Genomic DNA, 23012 nt, shown 5'->3' with positions numbered 1-23012 from the left:
GTCCTATACAATCCAAATGTAAGCCCCGAACCCAGTGGCGTAGCCACGGGGGTGGTTTTGGGGATAACCCCCCCCCCCCAGAGACAAAATTTTTAGAAGAAAACCCTCCCCCCAGACCAATTTTCTGGCTACGCCACTGCCCGAACCCAATCCAAAATCAATCCTAATCTAATTCGAATCCGATCTAAATCAAATCCAAATCTACTTCAAATCCAATCCAAATCCAATCCTAATCAAATCGAAATCCAATTCAAATTCAATCTGAATAAATTTCAAATCCAATCCACATCCAATCCAAAAAATGACGATTTTTTGACAAATAGAATTCTGGGATATAAATCAATTTATTATAATTTTTTCAATCTAACGCGAACTCATTTTTATCTAATTTCACAAAATCCATGCATTTGGTACCTGGTGGGTCGCAAGCAATATGGGATTCTGCTAGGTGGGTCGCATATCCAAAAGTTTGGGAACCTCTGCTCTATTGTATCTCATATAGCCCGTTTCAAGAACGTATGCGTTCCGAAGCTTTTGTCGTGTACAATAAGTACCGCATTATTGCACCCACGTATTATAAAAATATCTTAAGTGCATTCACACTTCCTGAATCAAAGTTAAATCCTTCTGATTCAGGCGCGCATTTAATTGGACAAAATATTATTAAGCCGATATAAATATTTTTTTAAATATGTCTCACCCACACCCCCCCTCTTCGAATTGTTTTGCTCAAAAATAACAACTTGAGGGGCATCAAAAAAAATTTCCGGTAAATTTTGAGAACTTTCAAAACATTCTTTAACAAATCCGAGGAGTATTTTTTTTTCATTTTAATATTTATTTTTTACTAGCAGACCCGTCGAACTTTGCTTCCCCTAAAATTGATTTATTCTCTGATTAATTCTCGAGTTATGCAGAAATTTTTGGTTCATTTGTATGGGAGCCCCCCTTTCCAGAAGGGGGAGGCGTTGCAAACCACCACAGAAACATATCTTCTCTTCCAAAACCTCCACATGCCAGATTTGTTTCCATTTGCTTGATCTCGAGTTATGATGAAATTGGTGTTTCATTTGTATAGGAGCCAGGTTTCAAAGAGTAGAGGGGTCTCTAACCATCTTAAGAACCTTCCACGGCCCCAAAAACCTCTGCATTCAAATTTTCATGCCGCTCGATTCAGTAGAAGAAGAAGAAGATTACCTCCTCCCCCTTGACTTTGCGGAGACCATAATGTTTATGTGTAACGTCTTTATTAGTTTTCAGTTTGCAAAAAAATGCATTTTCCAAAGTCGTTTTTTAATATAAATTGATTGCATTACTAGCAAGGGCATTGGCATTGATAACAATTGATCGTCTCATGCCTGCACAAACATGCCCCTATCTGCATCACTTTTTATACACCATGCACTACATTACGCATTTTTGTTACATTTCTTTCGACCGCGGTCACTGGTCCGGCTCCACTGTTCTACTTTTTGTGCGAAACACCGCCAGGGTAGAAATATTTCACAGTCAATGCAGTGAAAAACATGGATCTCAGTATAATCTGCAGTCGCCTTCATCGCCGCCGTGGTGAGTGCGACTGGGTGCAGCCGAAAAATCACTTCCAACACCGACAGTTCAATTTCGCATTCAGCCACTCACAAGTCGCTCTGACAGGCTGCTCAGTTCGCGCCGTACCATATGACTGTGAGTGGCCCATTTAAACGCGTGGTGAATTTTTTCAATTTGGTGGGTGAATGTGTACATTTTGCTGTGGTAAATTTCATCTTCGCGGCGCAGTGGGTGATGTGAGTTCTGTTGTTTACTTTTCTGCCTCTCCGGGAATGTGAGGTTGATTTCAAAGCAGGAAGAAAATAAAAACATGATATAAAAAAACATCACGTTCATCCAGTGCTGCCGAAAATTTACAACCCTGAACACCGCACAAAAAGGAGAGTCCAAAAGCCAACCGCACTGAACGGCGACGGCCGAAACGAGACTCTTGCGGACAAGAAAAGAGGGTGCTGCCAAAATGCTCCGATACCCTATTTTAACATTCATAACCCAAAGTTTCAATATAATTGACAAATTGGTAGAGAATTTCCGAATCGATTGATACATAAATCTCAAAAATCCATCGGAAGATAAAGGTGCTATTAAAGTTCAAAATCTTACATGATTTCGTGACGGTCTCAAATTTGGAAATTTTCATTTGTCACCCTGTATCCGAGTCTTCCCCTTAGACGTAGTTTACGTCAAAAAATGGAGTTGTGATGGAAAAAACACTTTAAACCTAGTTTTAGGGTTAGCGGGCCTTGGGTTTTCAGACTTCAAAACCTGTCTGTGGTAGGTCATTTGACATAAAGTCGTTTGACATAACGTCGTGTGGCATAATGCCGTTTGGCATATTGTCGTTTGGCATAATGGTCGTTTGGTATAATTGTCATTTGGTATTATAGTTGTGAAATCTCAAACTTCGGTACTAATGCAAAATATATTTAATTCTTTAGAACTGTTATAACTTTGTAAATTTTAGTATCATAAGAGAAATGCTGTTTTAAAAAACAAATGCGAATTAGAACATGTTTATAAAAAGCTCTGCTCAAAAGCATTGATGGCCTCCAGGAAATTTCTATTACATCTGCCGTTTCCTCTTACCATCTTTCTGCCTCTGGATCATGTTACAAAAGACGGAAACTTGAATAGCAAAATTGTAAGTGTTTGAGAACAAAAACTATTTTTATGCACGAAAATGGCAATAAAATTAAATTAAGTTGACTCTGCATGAGGTGTAATCATTCTTCTTTTTTCTATTGTCTTTAGGCCGTTACAAATATTTAATTTAAATTATGTCCTACTGATCTCTGAAATTCCAAGGGGGGATAATGAAAAATATTAATATTTATTAATATTAATTATATAATGGAAAGAACCAATAAAACTCCTCGGATTTGTTGAAGAATGTTTTGAAAATCCTCAAAATCATCCAAATTTTTTGTTGTTGGCCCCTCAAAATATAACTTTTAGGAAAAAAATCCGAGGGGGGGAGATATAATTGTTTTTAAATATTTGCATCGGCCTTATTAAGGAGACTTTCAGCCCTACGCTGGCTCGTCTCCGGTGTAATCATAATTTTGAAAGCACACTTTGTCCTTTATAAGTCAAAAAGGTATATGCTTCCTTCTCCAAAAGGTGCAGGCATATGGCAAAGCAAGATATAATACTTTTTTTTTCAAAGGATGCATTTGCCCGGCAGCAGGAAAGGTTATCATTTCCTTTACTTAGAAGTTTTTTTTCAAGTTGATTAAGTTCAACACCGTACAGCAGGAAAAAGAGGATTTGATTTCTTATTTCAATTCAGACATTTTTGTCGACTTAAAGCAAGGGAAGACATGTTCCCTTCTTTGAATGCATTTTCCCAGCAGAAGGCAATAGAAGATATGATTTCTTTTTTCATTTGGGGCATTTGCTCGTTTTAAGGCAAGGGTAGATATGATTGGAGTGGATATAATTGTTTCTTTCAATACGATTTAAGGCAAGGGGAAATATAATCCCTCATTTGAAAGCATGCAGACAAGAGATGATATGATTATTACTTCAGACATTTGTTTCTTTGAAAGCAAATATGATCCCTCTTTCAAAGAATGTATATGCCCAGCAGATGGTAAGATAGAATATGAAACATGCATTTCCCTCACTTTCGTTTATTTTTATTTTGAAGCACGCATCAGTCTCATTTCGACAAATAGAAATTATTTCTGCATATATGAAAGTTTTAGAAGAACACGATAATATGGTTGCTTTTTACATAAAACTATTCATAACGCGCCTAACCATGTTATGCCTAAAGTATTTTGCATATTATTTTGCAACTCCCAATCCACTGGTAGCAGAATCACAAGCGCGCGTAGGAGAGGGACCGATTTGGCTGTCCTCGGTGAAAAATTAATCTCTTACTATGGTTTTGATGCTATTATTGATTTAAAATGGGAATTATTGAAAATAAATCGGTTCTTTTCAGGGCCACCATTTTATACAAGAGAATGTTGATCCGAGATGAATTTTCTTAAAAGTGCAAAACATAATCGCTTTGCGAGGAAAGAAAGTTGCCGTCGGTAGCAGAATCACAGGCGCGCGTCGGAGGAAGATGATGGAATAAATTTATTCCAATAGATGGCGTCGGCGTTGTTTTTTAGTGGAAATTTTAAATTAACTACAGAATGTCTATAGAGCAAAACAAAGATAATAATTGACTGCCTCAGTAGTTGTGGGCATCACAAATTAGCAGGCTCTAACGGCTCTAGCAGATGTACCTTCTAGCAATACTGGGTGTCGGTCCATCGATAAAAAAGAGTATACTCTTTATAATATATTAGTCTCTGTGAATGATTTTCCGGTGTTTTTTTTATAAAATGGATTGGCGGGTTTAAATCGAATTTATCATTCGGTATTTATTTATTATCAGACTAAGGCCGGAGTGGCCTGTGCTGCACATAAAAGTCTTCTCCATTCAGCTCGGTCCATGGCTGCACTTCGCCAACCACGCAGTCTGCGGAGGGTCCGCAAATTGTCCTCCACCTGATCGATCCACCTAGCCCGCTGTGCACCTCGCCTTCTTGTTCCCGTCGGATTGTTGTCGAGAACCATTTTCACCGGATTACTGTCCGACATTCTGGCTACGTGCCCGGCCCACCGCAGTCTTCCGATTTTCGCGGTGTGAATGATGGATGGTTCTCCCAACAGCTGATGCAACTCGTGGTTCATTCGCCTCCTCCACGTACCGTCTGCCATCTGCACCCCACCATAGATGGTACGCAACACTTTCCTTTAAAAAACTCCCAGTGGTCCTCCACGAGCATCGTCCAGGTCTCGTGTCCGTAGATAACTACCGGTCTTATAAGCGTTTTGTAGATAGTCAGTTTGGTACGGCGGCGAATTCTATTCGATCGGAGCGTCTTATGGAGTCCAAAGTACGTACGATTTCCAGCCACTATGCGCCTCCGAATTTCTAGTATCGTTATCGGCGGTCGCCAGTGAGCCCAAGTACACGAATTCTTCAACCACCTCGATTTCGTCACCACCGATAGAAACTCGTGGTGGGTGGCTTACATTGACCTCTCTTGAGCCTCTTCCTATCATGTACTTCGTCTTCGACGTGTTGATGACTAGTTCTATCCGTTTAGCTTCGCTTTTCAGTCTGATGTAGGCTTCCTCCATCCTCTCAAAGTTACGTGCCATAATATCAATGTCGTCGGCGAAACCAAATAACTGGACGGACTTCGTGAAAATCGTACCACTCGTGTCAATCCCTGCCTCCAAAGCGATGTTGAATAGCAGACACGAAAGACCATCACCTTGCCGTAACCCTCTACGCGTTTCAAAGGGACTCGAGAAGGCCCCTGAAACTCGAACTACGCACATCACACGATCCATCGTCGCCTTGATCAACCGTATCAGTTTATCCGGAAATCCGTTTTCGTGCATTAGCTGCCATAGCTGGTCCCAATCGATTGTATCATATGCGGCTTTGAAGTCGATAAATAGATGATGTGTGGGCACGTTGTATTCGCGGCATTTTTGCAATACCTGACGTATGGCGAACACCTGGTCTGTGGTAGAGCGTTCACCCATAAATCCCGCCTGGTACTGCCTCACGAACTCTCTTGCAATTGGTGTTAGTCGGCGGCATAAAATTTGGGAGAGTACCTTGTAGGCGGTGTTCAGCAATGTGGTTGCGCGGTAGTTGCTACAATCCAGCTTATCGCCCTTTTTGTAGATGGGACACACGACACCTTCCAACCACTCCTGCGGCAGAACCTCATCCTCCCAAACCTTGGTAATCACCCAGTGCAGCGCTCTAGCCAGTGCCTCACCACCTGCTCTCCTGGTAGTTGGTCAACTCGAGGGGCTTTGTTGGTTTTCAGCCGACCGATCTCCTCCTGGATTTCCTGGAGATTCGGAGCCGGAAGTCGCATGTCCTGCGCGCGTGCTCCTAGGTTCATTACCATACCGCCACCGTTGTCTGCCGTATCGCCATTCAGGTGCTCTTCGTAATGCTGCCGCCACCTTTGGATCACCTCACGCTCGTTTGTAAGAAGGTTCCCGTTTATGTCCTTACACATATCGGGCTGTGGCACGTGGCCCTTACGTGAAAGGTTCAACTTCTCATAGAACTTTCGTGCGTGATTAGCACGGTACAGTTTCTCCATCTCTTCACGGTCTCGATCTTCCTGCTGGCGCTTTTTCCTCCGGAAAATCGTTTTGTCTGTTCCGCGCCCGTTTGTATCGTGCCTCGTTCGCCCTCGTGTGGTGTTGCAGCAATCTCGCCCATGCTGCATTCTTCTCCTCAACTATCTGCTCACATTCGCCGTCATACCAGTCGTACCTCTGATCCGGAGCCACCGTGCCTAGTGCAGCGGTTGCGGTGCTTCCAATGGCGGATCGAATATCTCTCCGGCCATCTTCAAGAGATGCTGCGTCTAGCTGCTCTTCCGTTGTGAGTGCCACTTCCAACTGCTGCGCGTAGTCTTGGGCTAGTCTACCGTCTTGTAGCCGCCCAATGTTTAGCCGCGGCGGACGAGTCCGACGCGTGTTGATCACCGTCGAGAGTTTTGAGCGCAGACATACTGCAACGAGGTAGTGGTCGGATTCAATATTCGCACTGCGGTAAGTGCGTACGTTCGTGATGTCGGAGAAGAATTTACCGTCGATTAAAACGTGGTCGATTTGGTTTTCCGTTACTTGATTAGGTGATTTCCATGTGGCCTTGTGGATATTCTTGCGAAGGAAGAAAGTGCTTCGGACTACCATTCCGCGGGAGGCTGCAAAGTTTATGCATCGTTGGCCGTTGTCGTTCGATACGGTATGCAGACTATCCGGTCCGATGAGCGTTCATGTCACTGATGACGATTTTGACGTCCCGCAGTGGGCATCCATCGTATGTCTGCTCCAGCTGCGCATAGAACGCTTCTTTCTCGTCGTCGGATCTCCCTTCGTCTGGGCAGTGCACGTTGATGATGCTATAGTTGAAGAAACGGCCTTTTATCCTCAGCTTGCACATCCTTGCGTTGATTGGCTGCCACCCAATCACGCGTTGGCGCATCTTTCCCAGCACTATGAAGCCGGTTCCCAGCTCGTTGGTGGTGCCACAGCTTTGGTAGAAAGTAGCCGCTCGATGCCCGCTTTGCCACACTTTCTGTCCTGTCCAGCAGATTTCCTGCAGCGCTACGACATCGAAGTTGCGGGGATGTAATTCATCGTAGATTATCCTGTCGCAACCTGCGAAGCCTAGCGATTTGCAGTTCCATGTTCCAAGCTTCCAATCGTGATCCTTTATTCGTCGCCTAGGTCGTTGCCGATTGTATCGAGTCGTATTATCTTCTATGTCGTTCGTAATAATTGTTTTTAAAGGCGGCTTATTGGGCCTGCACAAACCTCCTGTCTCGTTGGAGGGCCGTCGTGTCAGGGCTGTTTAGCGTCCCACCTAACACCAGGACTTGGGCTTGTGCGCTTTGAGCGGCACACGGTCGCTTTGGCGGAGCCTACTTGCGGATACATGCAGCTTTTTATAGAGCACAGAAAAAAATAATGAAAAATAAACAGCGCGTAAAACTTGACATGCGGAAATTTACGCTATTTTTCGCTGAAATGGTCCTCTTCCTAACAAGATTGCATACAACTTGTGTGCAATATTGACGATTCACGTCAAAAATTATATACATTTAGGCTGTATCCCGTGTGGAATTACGCCAATAATGATGTTCCATTTATGTGCATGATCTTTGGCGTAAGTTTCAGTGAATTTTTCTATCTGTGAGGTTTAACAGGGCCCACTGTCAAACCCCACCACATCCTAGACAGGCGCCATATCATTCGGTATATTCCATGTTAAAAACAGGAGCCAGCAAAACATCAAATCAGTGGTGTAGCCAATAGGAAGGGGAGTGTTGTGGGCTGGCCCTTCCCCTCAAGAGCCAATTTTTAACAGAATTCGAGAACTCCCTCATTAACGAAACTTGCTAGCAAAAATTTTATTCGGCCGCTGAATACAACATACACTAAATGCATAGTCTTTTCTTTCTACAAACCTAATGGCCTTTCTATAAAAATTAAGGAACTCTTTGATTTCTAGGAAAACATAAAAAAATGGAATTTTTCAGATTTTTAAATAAATAATTTACACTGACCCCACATATATGGGTCACTTTGTAACAATAATTAGTCATTCCATCTTACATGTTGATTTAATGAAAATGACTCATATTAGTGTGTGACCCATGATTGTGGGGTCAGTGTAATATGTATTAAACTGATAAAAAAAATCTCCCAAAATGGAAGAAGAACATATTTAAAGCATTCTAATAAGAAAGGGGTGATCTCACAATAGAATAAAAATTGAAAAATTAAAAAAGCTAAATAAGATGATCCGTCCCGATTCGGCTCTGCTTCGTTAAATTAGGACCTGATTTGAAATGTTGGGGTATTCCGATAGGTTTTTGGATCCGTATATGCCACACCTTCGATCCATTTGAATGTCACAACAGTTCTTAGCTTTTGAACATTAATTGAGGAGAAGCGAATAAAATAAAACAATGAATGATTAATTTTTTTATGATTTAATCATTCAACTCTATGATTAAAGATTACGACTCATGATTTATAATTTTTGATAATGATTAACGATTATGATTAATGAATAAAACGATTGAAGTATTATTAATGATTAATGATTATGAATAATCAAATTTAATGATTTGTATAGTGATCAATAATCAAATAACCTTTCTACCAAATTGGGTTATTGAAAGGTATAAAAAATGTATAAAAAATTGATGATTAATGAATAAACTTAAAACGGTTATGAATATGATTAATGATTAATGATTAAATGTAAAATTTTATGATTACGATTAGTGATTAATGATTGAATCATGTTTTATGTATGGCTATGATTAATCACTAATGCTCTGAGAAGCAGGGGGGTATTGGGTGTAAATGACATTTTGGTCATAATTGAGTTGACTACAGCAAAAAATACTTATGTTCTAGAGATTTGCGGATATATGTTGATATAGCTTTAGCATTAAATGTAATAAATGTACAGAAAACTTTTAACTTTTCGAATTTTCATACAATTTGTATGAATCGAAAAAATATTGGAAAACTTGGCACCCATTTTTCTCAAAACGTGTTTATCACTTACACCCCTTTGCGGTTGATCCCCCAATTCAATTAACACGACACATTTTTAAACGAAATAGTACATATTTTGACAGAAGAATATATACAGCACAATCAGTTACAAATCGATGAAATACGATATAAAATTGATAGGAGTTTTAGTCCTGCTAATTGTCAATTATTATATTTAAAATTGTGCAACAGCTGTTCCTTCGGTAGTAACTAAATATCCCAAAACCTAATCCTCAAATTACCGAGAAATCGGTCGAGAGTGCCAGCATAAATTATGTGTCTATCTGCAATTAATGATCGTGCTGTAATCCAACACGATCCATTGCGCTCGTTATTTTAGTTTTTAGAACGCAAAATTGAATAAAATTCATAGTCAGTATCGAAGATTAGAAATTGAAATTGCTTCATCAAATGCAATTCATCTTAGAAGCTGTTAACAATTACGGAAGGACCCTAAATAAATCAGCCCTAAACTTTAAATTTGTAGATTAAAAACACTTTGAAAATCATCCAACTTTTCATATGACACACTTTTTCATTTTTTTATTTCCAGTTCTTCGAAGCCGAGCCGGAAACCCAAAATTCGGTAAGTATAAAATCAAATTCGAAACATCATCCATTAGTCATCCATGATTCCACCGAATAGTGGATAAATCCACGGTTACGTAATTTTATTCAGAATATCACAACTATAATCGCATGTCATCTAACCGGACAGTTATTAAACTAATCTCGCTAATTGATCACAAGGAGCGAACATTTTCTTCTAACCAATTGCGTCAGTGCCGGGAAATGCCTACGTGACATTGATCTTGTCCCACCGAGAGGATCATTTGCATTTTCTCTGAAAACCGATTCCAATCTGCTCAATTACACCACTGATTTTCAGACCGTCTGTGCACGATATTAAACGTTCCATATGTCGATCAATCAAACCTACTCAGAGCCTATTACAAGCGACGCCGTTCCGGAACGCGAGCGGCATGTGATTAATACCGGTCGATGCGATCTCCAGTGAAGCCTGGTGTGGCCTAGTTAGTAGTCGGTTGGTAGACGCTACTGGCAGTTACCGCGGTGAACAAACGCAACCCGTGCATTGCACTACCGATTAATTTGCACTACAGAATACCAGCCGATGGGCACGTAAATGCGTTGTTCTTTGGAAATGGTTGATTGCCCGCCTAGGCTAGATTGAGAATTCCCCTTTCCCTCAGAGGAAATACCTTTTTATGAGACAGGGGAACTTTTAGCAAACATATTCTCATGATTCTGAATTGGAAATTTTTGCATCATGCACCTTCAGTTCAAACCTTATCACGATTTAATCGTTTGTTTGAAATTCTGGCACACGACTAACGAGTCACCTTTTATTCAAATTATGATACAGCAAATTGATTATGCCTATGGTAGAAGACTCTTGCTTGAACCATTTTGGGTTTTACGCAACTTTGTACAAATATGTGTTTTTTTTAGATGGAGGAAACAGTTTTAGAGATAAACGCAAGTGATTCTTCAAGCAATGAATATAGGGGAAATTGTGTGGTCGAAATGATAAACACAAAAAAAAAGATTCTATGGCAAAAGAGTCACTATGGCATCATTACAGAGATAATATTTGAATTTTGCATACTGATAATTTTGTTCACTTCACAGAACATAGGGTTACTGTTCCGATTGGCAGCCATTACTTACAGTGAGATGGAAAGTAGAACAATTCCCATATTCAATCGCAAACTGGTTGAATAAATTGTATATGTAATGTATTGGATACTTGTGAATAATTAGACCAATTTGCATATCCCTGGAAGTGTCGGTCGCGTATTACCTTGGTTATGATATATTGAATGATTTATTTGTAATAAATTTCAGTGAAAAAATGACAAGCTGAGCGATGAAAAAAGTCACTTCCGATAGAAAACATGAGGCTAAAAAATTAAATATGGAACAATTATAATATAAATCAATGATGAATTTTTAAAGTAAACACTCATCAGTTTCCATAGCATAGTCTTAAACACAATGCATGAATTGCTGATGCAAATCTAAATATTCATTGCAAATCTGAAAACAGTTGATAATGCCAAGAAATGATCCGCACGCTTGAGATTGTTTTCATCGCTTTCAGTCAGACGAACACAAGGTTCACCACCCTAGCCAGGTATTAATAACCATAAAACTTATTTCCACTAGTGCATGCTAAAAACCACGTTCGCTCAGCTCTTCTCAAAACACAAACCTGGGCGTCTGATGCAACATTGAATCGATTTGCATCGTTGGTTGGTAGGAAAAAAAATCCCTCCAATGTCAAGTCAGCATATAATTATGACTAGCCATTGGCTAAGGGAATTTCTTGGTGACGCGAAACGAATAGCACAGGTGTGCCCAGCTGTCCACCAAGAATTTGCTCGGTAAACTTCATCGAAATTGAACCGTCGTGCGTACTGTTATCATCACATTTTCTGTAGATTTACTCGATGTGCTTCTGATTCAGCATGAGGAAATGAAGCCAGGTTTCTTCGCTACAGCTGACATATGGCCGATATCACACACAGGTGGACACTAATCTGGTGAACGTGCCATATCCAACGCATATTTCGTAAGTAAATGAAAAACGTTTGACTAACTGATTTTTAGAATGATCAAATCCAAATGAATCATGTCTCGAAACACAGAATGGTCTCTTACCCTGAGTCTCCATAGTTTGATGGCATTGAACTTGCTAGAATTGCTTGCCCGCATCATCTCTTAAATCCATATGCCTTTTTTGTTTTATTTGTTTCGGATCTGCGACTTCAATTATGTTACTGGCGACAGCTTTCCAATAGAAACGCATTCAACCAGCCAGTGATGATTCCACCGAAAATAATTATAATTATTGTTTAGCACATAATCTTTATCCCATTGCGAAAAGTATTCCATTAATCGCTCATCATAACCTATGTAGGCGAATTCGTCTTGATATGCACAAGTAAGGGCAATTTCCTCATCATAGCGCCAAAATTAATGATGATAATAAGGTAGGCTGCTCAAACTAAAAGATATCTCGTGATATAGAGTAGCTTGATTGCAAAGCATACACATCGTTTGGTTTTCTCGAAAGCTCTCAATTAATAACTGCGGAAATGCATTAGGAACTAAAAGAGAATTAAACTGAGAGAGTTGATAAGACAGACAGACAAAAAAAGTTATTTAAATTTTCACAATAAACCATGTTCATAAAAAGAATGCATAGGATTAGGCACAAGATGACTTTAATGCCTTTTAGTTCGAAAAAATCTATGTCCTCTTCAAACATATACCGATCCGCATCAAGTCGAAAATGGCGCATATCGCAACACAGGATGCGGTGTGATATGCGCTTGCCACTTTTTGACTTAGCCTGACTTTATATTTTGGCACATACTAACCCTTGGCTTACCTTAACTGATTGTAATGTTTGCTAGTCATGATTGGCCAGGAAACAGCAAACAGTTTAGCAATTGAATAGTCTTTGATAACATTTTAAAAGCCATTCTCGCTCCATATGACGATGCCATGTCGGCCGCATGCCGTGATATCATTTTTAGTGACGATGCCATGTCGAGCACGTCCTCACAGTCAATTTAGGATTAGGAAGTGACCATTAACTTAACACTCAATTTAGCAAGATATCGAGGAATCCTCTGAATTCCCAGCGCCTTTTGAAAGTAATAGTCGTAATACAGTATCCCCCCGCTTATCTGGACCTCGCTAGTCCGACGACTCGTTAGTCCGGATTTCGCTAATTCGGAATTTTCCGGATTAAAAAGTATCAACACCCATTTAAACAGATTATGCTGTCAGTTTTCAAATTTGTGCTGTGATTTTGTTTTGATTCATTTGTATGGATTTGACAGTCGGATTAACGAGATAAACCCCGATAGTCCGGCCATACATTTGTCGGATCAGCGGGGGTATACTGTAGTAGGCCTTTGTAAGCGATTGAATATTTCATCGCTATCGCGACGAAACCCGTGTTTAAAATATGAGCGGTTCCTTTAGCAGTGCAGCCACCTAAACAAAACTTGAGAAAATTAGAAACATGACATGGCATGATATAGGAAATGTGAATTAAAATGTCTAATTTTTCAGTCGCAGTTCTTAGTCTGTCGGGTTAGAAATTCAACAATCTTACGAATTAGCGGGTTTTTGAACAATTAATACATAGATCGAAATACATACTTATTTTGCGTGCTTTTAAAATTCTAACCCCTTAAACAAAAAATGTTTGTAAAAAATCGTTAATTTTTGTTTTATACCATAAATGTAAGTAATTTTCAATATCACACCGGGTAAAATTTCAATGAGTCTACTTTTTCTCTCGGTGACAGCTGGCGATCTTCTCCTCACCGAATAACACAGCGTGCACTCGACATTAAGAATATGCGGTAGTTTGGAAAATTTTAGTTGATTGGATACGGAAAAATAATACTACAGTGAACTCTCCCTTACTCGATATTGAAGGAACCATCGAGTTAGGGAGGTATCGAGATAGGGAACACATTTATATTTTTCATAGCATGTAGAAATATGGTTTAAGGTTATTTGATCGAAAGGGTCATTTTTGGAAGAAAAGCTCATTAGGCCGAACTCCATTTGGCCGAAAAGTTTGCTTATTAAGTGAAGGGAGAAGTAAGAAGTAAGAAATGAAAAGTGAGTGGTGAGAAGTAAGATACAATAGGTGCGAAGTGAAAAGTATAAAATGAGTGTTGAGGAAAACAGAAGCAAAAGAAGTGAGAGATGATATGTAAGACAGAAAGAAGAAGGAAGGAGGAAGAAGTAAGAAGTATGAAGAAGTAAGAAGAAATAAAGAAGAAAGAAGGAAGAAGGAATGAAGCAGAGAAAGGAACGAAGCAATAACGGAAAAGGAAAAAGAAAGAAAGAATAAGGAAGATAGCTGGAGAAAGAACGATAAAAGCGGGAGAAATTAGAAGGAAGAGGGTGTAAAGACGAAAAAATGAGGGAAAGTGTAAAGGAATGGAAAATCGAAGAAAGTAAAAAGAAGAGAAATAAGGAAGAAGAAAGAAGAAAATGTATAAAACAAGAAGAAAGAAAGCGGGAGCAAAAGAGGAATGTAGAAAATTGGAAAGAACAAGGATTAATTTCACAGTTTTCAATCTCATTTTCATCTCTCACATCTCACTTCTTATTTGTCCCGTCCAGGCTTGTAAAATGTCATCTGCGTGTCATTTGACTAATTTGTTCATAACTTTTTTCAGAAGCCAAATTTACTTCATATTTTCGATGTACTCATAACGCTTGAGTAAGGCTATATTTTTGTCCAAGGGTACATTGCTCTAAATATAACATCTGAGGCTGGAGAGTGAAAACTTTCCAAAATGTCACGTGTCATTTGACATAATGTCATTTGAATGACATTTTGCCTCTCACGCCCTAGATTACATATTTGCAGCAATTTCTTATTAGACAATGTTGTAGGCACATTTAAGGGCTATAAGTTCGACATACCTCAGTAGCCGATAGCCAACTCCTGAATAAGTTCTGGTAAAAATATACAAACGAATGCAAATGACATTTTACAACACTGGTCCCGTCCGTCCACTTTCACCCCTGGGTCCTTAGTTCTCATTTCTCACTTCTTACTTTACCCTCATTACTTCTAATATCTTACTTCTTACTTCTCACTTTTCACTTTCTTTCTACCTTTCACTTTTTCATTTCTACCTTTCACTTTTCATTTCTCACTTCTCGTTTTAAGTTTCTCATTTCTCAGTTTTCTCTTCTCACTTTTCTCTCTTCTCCCTGCTCAGTAATCACTTCTCACTTAGCACTTCTCACTACTCACTTCTCACTTCTCAATTCCCGCTAAAGGAGCTTCACTGATCATTATAATACGATTGTTAGCAAATCCAATAACATGTTGAGTTTCATAAAAACGATTTTGGCGATGTACATTGAATGCTTCGAGAAAGGCATCATCACTGTTAATGGAATTATCTGGATTTTTAACAATATGAATTAAAATTTTGAAACAAAAAATATGAATCAACCATGAAAATAAGATTACTTATCACACAATTGTAGGAACTGGCATTTCCTTTTGCCTTTCTCATATAAAAAGTATACGTAAAGGTCATACACACTTAATTTTTTACCGGGATCTCAGCTATTTGTTCAACTTTCACCAAGATTCGCACAGCCGAGTCCCGGCAAACATGTTTTTCGCCGAGATATCTGTCAAAGTGGCTGAAAATCAGCAAATAATTTTCTGAAACCCAACCTCATTTTTGACGGAATATCAGGTTTTGTTTTGCTGGGCACACGGCTGTGCGGATTTTGCCGAGCTGCAGAAATAAATAAAAACTGAGTGTGTACGTTCGCTTCAAAAACAAACATTTATAGAGGGCTTGGAGACCCATAGTGTTATATACCAATCGACTCAGTTCGAAAAATTGAGGTGATGTCTGTGTGTGTGTGCGCAAAAATTCATTTTTTCTTACTTACCCTTAACCGAGTTACTCGCAACAAGTTGCCTTCGACGGGAATACTTGTCCCATTGTCACTTATTAAAAATTTGCCGGATCGGCCGGTTTGGCTTGGAAATTATGACATTTAACCATGTAACATTTCCACTAAGAAGCTAACAAATAATTAACCTATCCCATTGTTTCATATTGGAAATTGGCGGAATCGGACTATGGGATCAGAAGTTATGGCCAAAATACAAATTTCAAAACCACAATTTGCTTGCAACAAGTAGCGTTCAGCTAAAAAATTTATAATACATTTAAGCAAATATGAAAAATAGGATCTATTCTTTTATTAGTGTTATTTTAGACTTTTCTTATATATTTCTTAACCCTTTTGAACGAACGAGAAAGGCACTATCACCGCTAGGTGGATTAATCAGGTTTTTTTTTTATTATATTAGTTCAGATTGCTTTTTGGCAACTTGCTATGAGTTAACGTTGATTTTATTTTTCTAATTTTGGCGAGAAATAAATACAAATTCATCCGAAGTTTATATCATTCAGCAGCAAATTTAGTCAAAATTCAGATACCTAACTCACAATAAGTACGTGTGCTAAGCTAACAGAATTTTTTTTATTGATTTCTTGAAAATGAAAAGTGATCAATGTTACCACGGCGATCAAAGTTCCCCCGGATTACGATACTACTTTATTTATTCTGGTAGAAATAAATAGTACAGTGTTGAATAGATTATTCATTTGTGCTTCATTCGAAGATGATCTCGAAGTTGATACTGTGGAAGAAGATGAGAAGTACAAAGAAGTACAAAGTTACACTAAATAATCCGAAGATAGTGATGCTTAAGACACCGGAAACACGGAAGATGCTGATTTCAGATCGAGGTGGTCAGATCGAAAAAAAATATTTCCTTCTTCTTCTTCTATAATCACCGATTTTTTTCGGCTAAGTATATTTTACAGGCATTACAAGCCATCCCATCATTTGATCTTCTGAGCAAAGATACGGATATTGATTTCAGTGATCTATCCGCTCAGTAGACAAAGTACAAAGTTCGTCATGGCAGGGGTTTTTTTATGACTGACTAGGCTCAAATTTGGCCTAAACATTCTTTGCATATCAAAGAATATTGTGGCCAAATTTCATAAAATTTGGTCGACAAAAACCCCCCTGCCAATAATAGAACAAAACCTGCTAAGGCCGTCTTTCCCCCTAGGTAGTCTGTATTCAAAATTTTAAGATCAAACATTTTATCCATTTACTCCTTCTACACAGTAAAAAATAAAAAGTAATATCACATCAGATTTGATGCACATCATCGCCGTCGTAAATATAATGTATTATTACATCTGAATGACGTAATAAAAAGTTGACGTACTTGATGTTTCGCCTTCAAATTGAATGAATGTAATTTGTTTTCGACGTAATATGTTCGATGTAACTGAAAAAACGACGTAAAAACCGGTCAGGATGAATCCCGCTTTCAGGAGCGGGGTTGGGGGTATTCGGATTTTCTTCTTCTTACATTTATAGAAGCAACATTTCAAATTTTATTTTTTCAAGACGCATTTATTGTATCCACAAATACTTATACAATATTGACCCGCTTTTGTCACTCCCCGAATATGTCTACCCACGATTTTATCACGTCTCGATCAAGATGAATACAAACAGGTGTTCCAATTTGTCAATTTTATCATTCAGTCATCTTGGATTTTAGTATGGCAGAACCAGCGAGTTTGTTAACGTTTTGCACTGGAAATGAATTGTTCACCGCAGGCACATCTCCCAGGGAGGCACTGACAAAGTGTTTGAAACTTAGCGTAAGAATCTTGGTCCCGATTTAATCATGTTCTCGACCAGATTTTGTCACCTTAAAAAAATGATAATTTTAATACGTTCTTTTTATTTTTGTTAATAAAACCGTTCCTCTAGGAATTCCCCCAAGTTCCCCAAGAGTACATCAAGGAATTCCGCTACAAGTTCCTCCAGGAATCTCTCCAGAAGTTCCTCAGGAGTTCCTCCGGAAGTTCCTTCAGAATTCCTCGATAGTTCATTCATGAATTCCTCGGAAGTTTCTCCAGGAATTCCGCCGCAAGTTTCTCCAGGAATTCCTCCGGAAGTTCCTCCAGCAATTCCTCCGGAAGTTCCTCCAGGAATGCCTCCGGAAGTTCCTCCAGGAATTCTTCCGGAAGTTCCTCCACGAATTCCTCCGGAAGTTCCTTCTGGAATTCCTCCGGAAGTTCCTCCAGGAATTCCTCCGGAAGTTCCTCCGGAAGTTCCTCCAGGAATTCCTCCGGAAGTTCCTCCAGGAATTCCTCCGGAAGTTCCTCCAGGAATTCCTCCGGAAATTCCTCCGGAGGTTCCTCCAGGGATTCCTCCGGAAGTTCCTCCAGAAATTCCTCCGGAAGTTCCTCCAGGAATACCTCCGAAAGTTCCTCCAGGAATTACTCCAAAAGTTCCTCCAGGAATTCCTCCGGAAGTTCCTACAGGAATTACTCCGGAAGTTCCTCCTGGAATTCCTCCGGAAGTTCCTCCAAAAATTCCTCCAGAAGTTCGCCCAGTAATTCATCCGGAAGTTCCTCCAGGAATTCCTCAGGAAGTTCCTCCACAAATTCCTCCGGAAGTTCCTCCAGAAATTCGTCCGTAAGTTCCTCCAGGAATTTGTCCAGAAGTTCCTCCAGGAACTCGTCCGGAAGTTCCACCAGAAATCTCCGGAAGTTCCTCAGAATTCCTCCGGAAGTTCCTCCAGGAATTCCTCCGGAAGTTCCTCCAGGAATTCCTCGGAAGTTCCTCCAGGAATTCCTCCGGAAGTTCCTCCAGGAATTCCTCCGGAAGTTCCTCCAGGAATTCCTCCGGAAGTTCCTCCAGGAATTCCTCCGGAAGTTCCTCCAGGAATTCCTCCGGAAGTTCCTCCAGGAATTCCTCCGGAAGTTCCTCCAGGAATTCCTCCGGAAGTTCCTCAGGAATTCCTCCGGAAGTTCCTCCAGGAATTCCTCCGGAAGTTCCTCCAGGAATTCCTCCGGAAGTTCCTCCAGGAATTCCTCCGGAAGTTCCTCCAGGAATTCCTCCGGAAGTTCCTCCAGGAATTCCTCCGGAAGTTCTTCTAGGAATTCCTCCGGAAGTTCTTCCAGGAATTCCTCCGGAAGTTCTTCCAGGAATTCCTCCGAAATTTCATCCAGGAATGCCTCCGGAAGTTCCTCAAGGAATTCCTCGGAAGTTCTTCCAGAAATTCCTCCGGAAGTTCTTCCAGAAATTCCTCCGGAAGTTCCTCCAGAAATTCCTCCGGAAGTTCCTCCAGAAATTCCTCCGGAAGTTCCTCCAGGAATTCCTCCGGAAGTTCCTCCAGGAATTCCTCCGGAAGTTCCTCCAGGAATTCCTCCGGAAGTTCCTCCAGAATTCCTCGGAAGTTCCTCCAGAATTCCTCCGGAAGTTCTCAGCAAGTTCTCCGGAAGTTCCTCCAGGAATTCCTCCGGAAGTTCCTCCAGGAATTCCTCGGAAGTTCCTCAGGAATTCCTCCGGAAGTTCCTCCAGGAATTCCTCCGGAAGTTCCTCCAGGAATTCCTCCGGAAGTTCCTCCAGGAATTCCTTCGGAAGTTCCTCCAGGAATTCCTCCGGAAGTTCCTCCGAAATTTCCACCAGGAATTCCTCCATAAGTTCCTTTAGGAATTCCTACGTAAGTTCCTCTGGGAGTTTCTCCGGATATTCCTTTGGAAATTTCTTCGGTAGTTCCTTCGACAATTTCTCCGGAAGTTTCTCGGGAAATTCCTTGCGGAAGTGCCACTAGGAGTTACTCGGTAAGTTCTTCCGGGAACTCTTCCGGAAGATCCTTCGGGAATTCCTCCGGGTATTACTTTGGAAATTTTTCCGGAAGTTCCTCCGGGAAATCCTCAGGAATCTCCTCAGGGAATTCTTCAGATAGTTACTCCGGAAGTTCCTCCAGGAATTCCTCCGGAAGTTCCTCCAGGAATTCCTCCAGGAATTCCTCCGGAATTTCCTCCAGGAATTCCTCCGAAATTTCCTCCAGGAATTCCTCCAGGAATTCCTCCGGAAGTTCCTCCAGGAATTCCTCCGGAAGTTCCTCCAGGAATTCCTCCGGAAGTTCCTCCAGGAATTCCTCGGAAGTTCCTCCAGGAATTCCTCCGGAAGTTCCTCCAGGAATTTCTCCGGAAGTTCCTCCAGAATTCCTCCGGAAGTTCCTCCAGAATTCCTCCGGAAGTTCCTCCAGGAATTCCTCCGGAAGTTCCTCAGGAATTCCTCCAGAAGTTCCTCCAGGAGTTTCACCGGAAGCTCCTCAGGAATTCCTTCGGAAGTTCCTCCAGGAATTCCCTCGAGTTCTTCTAGAATTCCTCCGGAAGTTCCTCAGGAATTCATCGAAAGTTCTTCCAGAATTCTTATATATTCCTAAAGAACTCCTCCAAATATTCCTCCAGGAATTTTTCCTAAAGTTCCTCTAGGAATTCTTCCGAATGTTCCTGCGGATGTTCCTCTAGGAATATCTCTGTAGGAATATCTGATAAAATATCTGAAAGCACTTATGGTGATATATCCGGAAGACTTCATGAATAAAAATCCGGATAAATTCTTGTAGGAATATACGGTGGAATATCTGTAGAAGTTCTTGGATGAATATTCGAACGAATATCTGGAGAAATATTTGAAGAAATTTTCTGGAAGAATATCTTGAACAATAACTAGAGGAATTCTAGGGAGAAAATCAATAGGAACTCCTTGAAAAATATCCCAAATATACCTTGGACGATTATCCGGACAAATTCTTGGTGTACTATACAGTGGACTTCCTAGAGAAATATTCGGAGGAATTCCTGGAGGAATATCTGGAGAAGATCCTAGAAAAATATCTGGAGAAGATCCTAGAGGAATATCCTCAGGAGTTCATGGACGAATTCCAGAAGAAAGATTTCTGGAGGAATATCTGGTAGAATATCCGGAGGCTCTTATGGAGGAACATCGGGAGGAGTTCCTGGAGGAACTTCCGGAGGATTTATTTGAAGAATTCCTGAAGGAGCTTCCTTCCTTCCCGGGGGAATTTCCGGAAAAAAATCCAAAGTAATATCCGGAGAAATTCCCGAAGGATCTTCCGGAAGAGTTCCCGGAGGAACTTACCGAGTAACTCCTGGTTGCACTTCCGGATAAATTCCTGGTGGAACTTCCGAAGGATTTCAAGCCGGTACTTTAAAAGGTATTCGTGGATGAACTTCCGGAGGAATTCCTAAAGGAACTTCAAAAGAAATTTCTAAACGAACTTCCGGAGGAATTCCTGGAGGAACTTCAGGAAGAAATACTGAAGGAAATTTCAGAGGAATTCCAGGAGGAACATCCGTGGAAACTACTGGAGGAAATTCGAAGAAATTGCCAGATAGTCTTCCGGAGGAAATAATTGGAAAATCTTCCGGAGGAATTTCTGGAGTTACTTATGGAGGAATTCGTGAAAGATTTTCAGGAGGTGCTGGATCTTCGAAGGAACTACCTAGGAAAGGAACTGGAATAATTTCTGGAAGAACTTCCGTAAAACTCTTGGAGAAACTTCGAAGAAATTCCTGAAGAACTTCTGTATGATTTCCTGAAGAAACTTCCGTAAAATTCCTGAAGAAACTCTCGGAAGAATTTCTGAAGAAAAGAATTTCTAATTTCTTAGAAAAAGTTTCCGAGTATTTCCTGCAGGAACTTCCGCAGGAATTTCGAAACTTTCGGAGAAATTGTCGAAGCAACTACCGAAGAAATTCCCAAAGGAATATCCGGAGAAACTCCCAGAGGAACTTCGTAGGAATTCCTAAAGGAACTTATGGAGGAATTCCTGGTGGAAATTTCGGAGGAATTCGCGGAAGAACTTCCGGAGAAATTTCTGAAAGAACTCGTGCACTTTCTCCAGGAATTGCTCCGGATATACCGCTGGATATTCCTCCGACAATTCTTCCAGATATACTTCAAGGAATCCTTCGAAGATAGATATAGATATAGATATTCCTGCGAATATTCCTCCAGGGAACTTCTCCGGATATTCCACCAGGAATTATTCCAGATATTCCTTCATAAGTGCCTCCGGGTTTTATACCAGATATTCCTCCAGAATTCATCCGGATTTCAGCCGAATATTTCTTCAGGAATTCGTCGAATATTTCTTCAGGAATTCCAACGAATATTTCCTCTAAATATTCATTCGGATATTCTTCCAGGATTTCGTCCGAACATTCGTCCTAGCATTCCTTTGGAAATTCCCTCAGAAATTCCTCTGGACATTCCTCCACGAATTTTCCCGTATCTTCCTCCAGGAATTCCTCCGCATATTCCCCCCTATATTTCTTTTGGAATTCGTCCAAGAACTCCTTCGGATATTCATCCAGGATCTTCTCCAGATATTCCTCCATGAATTCCTCCGAATATTCCTCTAGGAAGTCCCCTGGATAGTCCACCAGGATTTAGTCCGGATAATCGTCCAAGAATTCCTTGGGATATTTAACAAGGAGTTCTTTTTGATTTTCTCCCTAGAATTCCTCTGCATATTCTTCCGGATATTCTTCCAGACATTCTTCCAATATTGCTCAAAATTTTCTTCCAGGATTTTTTTCCGGATATTCATCCAGGAATTCCCCCGATTATTCCTCAAAATATTCCCCCGGATCATTCTTCTGGAATTCGTCCAAGAACTCCTTCGGATATTCCTTCAGGAGCTCCTTCTGATATTCTTTCGGGAATCCCTTTTGATTTTTCGCCAGAAAGTCTTTCGAATATTCCTCCAAGAATTCCGCCGGATATTCCTCTATGAATCATTTCGGAAGAATTCTTAGAGGAATATTAGAAGGAATCACTAAAGGAATATACGGAGAAATTCCTAGTGAAGTACCGTTAAAAATCTGGAGGAATTTCCAAAGAAATTCCTGGAAGAATATCCGCAGAAATTTCTGAAGGAATATCCAAAGAAATTCCTGGAGATATATCCGGATGAATTCCTGGTGAATTAAACGGACAAGTAAACGAATAAAGGAATATGCGGATGGAATTCCTGGTGGAATGTCCAAAGAACTCCTGGAGGAATATTTTGATGAATTCCTGGAGAAGTATCTAGAGGAACTCCTGGAAAAGCATCTAAATTAATTCCTGGACGAATACCCAAACGAATTGTTCGATGAATATCCTAGAGGAATATCCCGACAAATTCCTGGAGGAATATCCGGAGAAATTGCTGGAGAAATATCCGCAGGAATATTAGGAATATTCGGAAGAACTCCTGTAAGAATATCCAGAAGAATTTCTGGAGGGAATGTCCAACAGAATGTTTGGAGGAATATTCAGAGGAATTCCTAGAAAAATATCTAGAGGAATTCCCAGAGGAATATCAAGAAGAATTCCTG

The 23012-nt window shown here is 40.3% G+C and overlaps 1 protein-coding gene across 1 annotated transcript in view; it reads left to right on the top strand.

Moving 5' to 3' along the window:
* Nucleotides 1-23012, top strand: part of LOC134225370 (neural/ectodermal development factor IMP-L2) — a 148332-nt gene that overhangs the window by 73251 nt on the left and 52069 nt on the right. The window contains exon 2 of the mRNA XM_062705384.1: nt 9725-9757. The gene's annotated coding sequence lies outside the window, so the exon portion shown is untranslated. The remainder of the gene's footprint in view (nt 1-9724; nt 9758-23012) is intronic.

Source organism: Armigeres subalbatus, chromosome 3, assembly GCF_024139115.2.
Source record: "Armigeres subalbatus isolate Guangzhou_Male chromosome 3, GZ_Asu_2, whole genome shotgun sequence".
Classification (NCBI taxonomy): domain Eukaryota; kingdom Metazoa; phylum Arthropoda; class Insecta; order Diptera; family Culicidae; genus Armigeres; species Armigeres subalbatus.
Note: the sequence above shows the minus strand (reverse complement) of the source record. Positions and strands in the feature narration are given on the sequence as shown.